Source organism: Sphaeramia orbicularis, chromosome 24 (assembly GCF_902148855.1).
Source record: "Sphaeramia orbicularis chromosome 24, fSphaOr1.1, whole genome shotgun sequence".
Classification (NCBI taxonomy): domain Eukaryota; kingdom Metazoa; phylum Chordata; class Actinopteri; order Kurtiformes; family Apogonidae; genus Sphaeramia; species Sphaeramia orbicularis.
The window spans coordinates 46,885,862-46,893,530 of NC_043979.1; positions in this window are offsets into that span (position 1 = coordinate 46,885,862).

Sequence of the window (7,669 nt, forward strand, 5' to 3'; positions counted from 1 at the left end):
GAGTAGAGTGAGAAGAGTAGAGTAAGTAGAGAGTAGAATAGAGTACAGTAGAAGAGTAGATAGAGTAAAGTAGAAGAGTAGAGTAAATAGAATAGAATAAAATAAAATAAAATAAAATAAATAGAACACAACAGAACAGAATAGAAAAGAAGAATAGAACTGTATAGAACAGTAGAATAGAATAGAATAGAATAGAATAGACCGTAAAGAATAGATAAAATAAAATAATAGAACAGTATAAAATAGTATAGAATAGAACTGTATAGAATAATAAGAACTGTAGAAACAGAACAGTATAGAATTGCATTGAATAGAATAGAAGAATAGAATAGAATAGAATAGATTAGATTAGGATGAACAGAATAGAATAGATAGAATAGAATAAATAGATAGATATAGAATAGAAGAATAGAATAGATAGAGGCTTGTCTGGTTCCAGCTGGTTCTATCTGTAAGGTGTCATCAGAAGACTTCTGTTATGATTCTGCGCTGTATTAATAAAATTGGATTTGAACAGAACAGATCTGTGTTGTCACTGTTACAGGAACGAGGCTAATCCAGTTATGACTAAAATATAGAAAAAACTAACTGATAAGAAATAAAACTACAGATAAGAAACATGTACGACATATAAGGATATCTACAGGTAATAAGGCTTACACAAACATGTATTCACACTAAGTTTTAGTCAGACTTAAAACAGACAAAAGTGAAAATAGATCCAGTACAGGAGCAGAACCAACACCACCAAAAAACCCACGTGTCCCTACACAGCAATGTGGTTTCTGTTTCTGACATAATTTAATAATGTTACCGTTAAAAACATTAAACTCACACTGCATCTGTCATCAGTTTTATAGTTGAACACACTGGACTGGAGCTCAGGAGTTATGAGGTTGATTAATTGTGTGTGTGGGGGGGGGCGGGGGGGGGGGGTGAAATGAGCTTGGATTATGTTGAATTTCGAAGTTTTATCTGTTGGTCAGTGTAGTTGGGATCAATAGGCCAACATCTGTTTATACACTGACTTTATTGGTGCATAAATTAGCCGACAGACCGGCTGCAGCAGATGCAGGCGTTAAGCTGGAGATCAAGCCCCAGCGCTGCAGTATTATCATGTCCTGTGCCGCTGCTTTTGCAAATCAGCGCGTGACATAAGTGAATATGTGGCGGCGTGCACGTGCAGACGGTGGCGGCGGCGTGGCGGTGGTGGTGGTTGCTGGAGGAGCTTATGGCGTGGTTTGATGTCTGTAATAATATGAGCTCAGAAGAATCAGCGATGGCCTCCAGTTAGAAATTAGAACTGGATGGTGATGCTCTGTGTTGCAGGGGGATAAAAATAACACCAAATACTGTTGTGCATGAGATTGACCTTTAAATCCAGCCTAAAAATACGTGCAGTCAGCCACAGAGGCCTAATCTGACAGCGCAGTCATCCCCTGCTCGCAGAGGCAGACAGGACACAAATAGGTTTTTTCATTTCCATGAAAACACCAGCACAACTCTCCCACACCGCCAGGAGCAAAGCAGCGCCCCCCTGATAAAACCCCCAGCAGATACCCCAGCAGATACCCCAGCACCTCCAACTGCACTGAAGACCAGACAAGTGGAGGTCACTTCAAACATCTCAGGTAACTCGTCACCCTAAAAATTAAGTAATGAGTAATGAAAACTTAAGTGTAGGGATGTAACGACATGAACATTTCATATCGCGGTTATTGTGACTAAAATGATCACGGTTATCGTTATTATCACGGTATTGTTGAAATGGTGCTCAAAATGTTCAAAAGTACTGACACACTGAAATAATTTAACCAAGTTGTATAAAAAAAAAAAACAAATAAAAATAAATAAAATAAAATATTGGCACAATGTACCTTCTGCTGCAGAAACATTCAAATATTAACCCTTAGTGGTCTGAGCCTATTTTGTCCATTTTTCAGTCCTTTTGATTTTGCCTTTATATACTATATAAACAAATGTTTACCATACCCATGTTTGGGATCTTTTTTTTTCAGCACAACTTCATCTAATCATCTGTTTATTATTTTTTCACTTTAACCTACTATAAAAACACAAAAGGACAAAAAACACACACAAAAAATATTAAATCCGATTTGAAAAATGTATATAATTTATTGCATAAATAACACACAGATGCTTAACGAACCTTTTCAAAGACTTTAAAAGTGAATACTGGTTCCAAATATTAAGTCTATAAAATTAAAATTGTAATAAATTAAAACTATACTCAAATATTTGACATAAAAGATCTTTACACAGGGTTTTATTCCCCTAAAAGTGTGGTAATCAAACACAGTTAACATGATAATTAGAATTTAAACGGTAATACTAACTGTCGGGAATTTTACCACAGCTTATCGTCATACTGGTAATCATTACATCCTGACTTGAGTGTATTAAAGTTAAACGCTTGATTTGAATGGAGTTGCTATTTTAAGTACAACACACTAAATGCCAAATTAATTTAACTTAAAATTTGTTGCAATGTCAATTGCTTTGTATAATCATTAAACTTAGTATCATCAGCTCATTTTACTCAATTCCAAGTTGATTTAAATTAAAATCTTTGCAATATAAAGTGTTTTGTATAATTATTCAACTTAAGATATTGTACACAAAAAAAATCTGTAATTTAACAGAATTTTTACCGTTTTTTGACAGATTTTTCCTGTATTTTTAAGAGACAGCAAAATAAATGAAATGACAAAACAGACTGTGATTTTACATGTCAAATGTAAAACATGAAAAACTGTAACTGTGAATAAAATAAAACTTACACTTTTTAAAAGAAATTTTTCTTTTTTCACAGAAAAATACAGTTAAAATACACTTGCAAATGTACCATAATTTCACAAATATTTATTTTCTATTTCTGAGATTAAACTGTTAATTTAAAGTTTAATACTGTAAAAAAAAAAATAGTAAAATGAGATAAAATTACTGACAATTAACCGTTAAGGAAGTATTTGTTCTGTCAGTTGAACCAGACTTGTTTATTAATTGACAAATACCTTGTGTAATTACAGGAGGTTTCACAACATAAATGTTGAATAAATGTATTTTTGAATGTATAACATGTATAAGCACTGATAAACTGTCCAAATACAGTTTTTATCTGTGGATTGGACAACTGAGTCTCACTGAAAAAAAAAAAAAAAAAAAAAAACATATATATATATATTATATATATATATATATATAGATATATATATATTATCTATATATATATATATAGGTAATTAGATTGTTTTAATACATGTAAATATTCTCTATTAAACATTAAAAAGTTAAAAAAAAAAAAAAGCAAAATCTCATGTAAAGTTAGGGGAAAAAACTGTATTTTAATTATGGAAAATTACTGCATTTTTATGAGATGGTTATTTTCCGTTATTTAACAGTATTTTTTGGCACCCCTGCTGCCGGAATATTAGTTTTTTAATGTTTTTTTTTTTTTTACAGTGTAGTAATGTCATAAAACTGAAATCATTTAAGTACGTTGTAATTAAAGCATATTAGTGAATACAAAGTCCGGCTTACAGTGTGTACGGTGGCGCTAAAGAGCCTTTGTTTACTCTGGGCCCAAGTCAAAAAAGACGAAAGGAAAAAAAAAAAAAAAAAAAAACAGGGTAAAAGCTTTGCTGAAACACTGGCGTCCAGTTCTGCTGCTTTAGCGGCAGATGAAAGGCCGTCATCTGACAAGTGGCGCTGGTTTTCAGATGTGTGTTTGTTTACTCCCACACTCCGCCTCTGTTTGGCCGACAGCTGCAGAGCTTTAGTCGAAGAAAAGAAGAAACTAAGACGCTGTATAATCAAGAGACGGCAACACTTTATTCTTTATATCCATTATTTATTCTTATTTTATTTTTGGAGCTTTTTTTAATGTGTGATTTTTAACCCATAAAGACCCAAACAGCCAACGACCACCACAGCCATCTGCTGATCTAATCTGTTTAATGACTTCAGAACCGCTGAGCCGATCAGTCCATGTCAATAATTGGTGTAAAATACAGTTCTTCATCTTTTCATGGTCATCAGATATGACCATATTTGGACGTTCAGAGGCTCTGTAGTTACCGTGGAAACACCATCATCTTCTCCAACATTGATTCACCAGTAAAACCCATGGAGTTGGATCAGTGACAGTGGATGGACACACTTGTTTTTATATATATTACTAAATAACATGAACAAAAACGAGTAAAAAAAAACAACATACAAAATAATAGATAATGTGGAAAAGAATAGATAAAAAATTTACCAAAATCAAGTAAAAAAAAAAAAGGATAAAACAAGCAACAAAATGAACAAAAACAGCCGAAGTATTGAATGGGACTGAAACAGTCACTTTTTCTTCAGTTTTCTCCATTTTTGATAAAATAAGCCTCAACTTTAACTTAAGCTTTTATGAACATCCATATGATCAGTAAATTAAATGTAGGAAAATACCTGATGTTCACTGAAAAAGTGCAAAATACAAATGATAATATGAAGGTAGAATTGTTTCTTTATTGTTTTATCCACAAAAAATATTTTCAATTAAAAAAAATTCAATTAAAAAAAATCACTTCAACAAAAAAAAAATTCAAAGAACATATTTTATATTACATTTGTATTAATATTTTATTGATTTTTTTTTACTGAAGTTTTTTTTTTAGTTTTTTTTTCATTAAAAATATTTTTTTATTGAAGTGATATTTTTTGGGATTAATTGATAAAGAAATAAATATCCTACCCCTAACCTAATATGTCCCAAATACAAAACAATTACTTCAATCAAAACAATTATTTTCAATCAAAAAATACTCACTTAAAAAAAAATTAAAAAAAATTTTTCAAAGAAAAAAGTGTTCAAATGCAATTTTTTGGATCTCAGTTTTTTGGGGGGTTTTTTGCATTCAAAGACTTTTTTCTTTGATTGAATAGTTTTTTTTTAATTAAAGTGAATTTTTTTGATTGCAATTTTATTTTTTTTAATTGATTTTTTTTTTTGATTGAAAATATTTTTTTGTTAAAGCAATAAAGAAATAAATGTACCTCCACAGGATAATGTCATAATAAACTGAGCTAAATCACTTAAGAGAAGTTAAATACAGAGAAAAACATATTCTGGAAGTGCCACAAAAGTAACACTGGGTCTTAAGGGTTAACTAGGTGACAGACATTACCTTAGGTCTCTGTGGATCTAGTGCTCAGGGGTCAAACCAGGCCAAAACCGGCCTGTCAAAGGGTCCGCCATCTACTGGTGGAAGTTGGTAACAAGATTTACAACCTGTCTGGAGTTTTTGTTGTGATCGCTTTGCTTGTGTGCATGTTTGTCTGTTTGTTTGTTTGTGTGCAAGATAACTCAAAAAGTTATGGACGGATTTTCAGGAAATTTTCAGGAAATGTTGATACTGGCACAAGGAAGAAATGATTCCATTTTGGTGGTGATCGGGGGAGGGGGGGGCAGATCTCTCTTGGCAGAGGTGTGCGCTCTCCGTGTGCTTGTAGTTATGGTCTGTTTGAGTCAGTTCTGTGTGACTTTGGTGCTTACAGGGTTAATGTGATCCCACTTTTTTTTTAAGTACATGAATAAATGCACAAATGCGTCCATGTGACCTTCAGTTTGACGTCTCATTTCCAGTGTTTTCGTTTTCACAAATGAGTTCTGAAGCGTCCGAGTTCACAGACAAATGCAGCGAACTGAAGCTGAGGAAATGTGGTTTTCTCCAAAATAAAACAGCTTTTCCTGCTCACGACTGAATTATTCAGTCGACTCAGTCTCTTATCGGCGGAGGGAGTGAATGGAGCAGACGGAACAGCCAGACGAGCTAAAACGTCCACGACGTCCTGAGAGTGACGGGTCTGCAGAAGAAACACACTAACCATAAAACTGTGTGGTCCAAAACACACACACACACACACACACACACACACCAGTGCTCCCAGTCCAAACTCATTACTCAGGTCCGTCTGACAAACGGTCAGCGCCAATAATGTGTGTGTTTGTGTGTGTGTTTGTGTGTGTGTTTGTGTGTTTGTGTGAGTCGAACTGGGAATATGACAGCGACGGAAAATGACGCCGTCACCGTCATCGTGACACATCCCCCACAATCCCATTCTGCAGTCTCACAGCTCATACAGTGTGTCAAAGGCTTCTGCAGATGAAGGCTGAGGACGGGCAAGAACCTGGACATACAATGTACGTCACAATTCTGCGATCACAATACGATATATCGCGATATATCATGATAGTGTTGACAAGGCAATATTTTTTGTTTTGTTTCTTTTTGTAAAGGATTATTTCCTAGAAAAACTTATAGTGCAGCATTTGGATGAATCCAGTTTGAACATGTGGCTTTACCAGTACAACAAAAACACACACACACACACACACACACAAAAAACAAACAAACAAATAAATAAAGTCCATCCATAAGTCAGTCCATCCATCCCATCCATCCATCGGCTGTATAATAAACCTTCTACATCTGGTATGTAATTATATATGTTATGAAAATGAAAACAAAAATTCCAAAAGACACCTGAACTGAAAAGACATCCAACCAAACACACAAAGACAATAAAACAGCTGAACTGATGCTGAATATGTTCACCATCAGCTGACACCTTGCCCCCCCCCCCCCCCCCCCCCCCACACACACACCCACACCACAGAAAACACTAATCAATATGAGAATTGATAACGGATCAGGCCTATAAGTGGAGCTGACGGTGGACTGGTCTGAGTTTAATCCCATCGATGGCCACGTCTGTCACAGCCTGTGTCAGATGAACACACGCCCGTTTAAAAGTGTTCAAAGAAGAAAGCCTTCCTTCAAGCTCAGCTGCCATCGACTGGGGCTAAAGTTAAAGGTTAGAGCCGTGAAAACCCCAACATGTGACGGCGGTGATTCCGACACGTGACGGACGGTGAGGGATGAGGTGTGAAGGCGTGAACGCAGACCGTGGACGGTAACGCCTCCGCCTTCTCGTCTCCTCAGCTCGATGCCTTGGCGTCCTTGGGGGACTTTGCATAAATGACAGCGGCGCGGCGGATCGATACGGCGACGGCCAAACGCCACAAATTTCATCTGTCAGCTGTGGGAAAGTCACAGCTGAGAAACTCCGGAGACTTTTGCGAAGGCCTCGTACAGCTGCTCCGTGACAGACGACTGCGCTGTCAAAAACACACAAAAAATACTGAGAATGTTCCGCTGAACTTTTTAACTTTTATTCTATTTCCCAGAAGTGGGTGTTATTATTATATCTATGCAAACCCACTGTGTGTCCTAACAATATCGCAGCGATCTAACACACTACAGGAGTTTTCTTGTATGTTTTATACCAGGGCTGTCAGAGGCATTCTAGATCAGTTCCATATTCAGCTAAATTTGATCTGCAGTGGGCCGGACCAGACAAATACTTACATAATAACCTATAAATAATGACAACTCCAAATTTTTGTCTTTGTTTTAGTGCAAAAAAAACCCCCATTAACCCTTTCATGCACTGCCCACTCCAGTGGACAGTTCTTCTCCAGCTGTTCTCTTGTAGATTCATGGGTTTAGTTGTTTTAGTTCCACATCAGCCAACACAGTGGAGGCTTATACATCATCCCATAAACTGCAATTCATTCCATTACTGTAACTTTACTGTTGTTGAT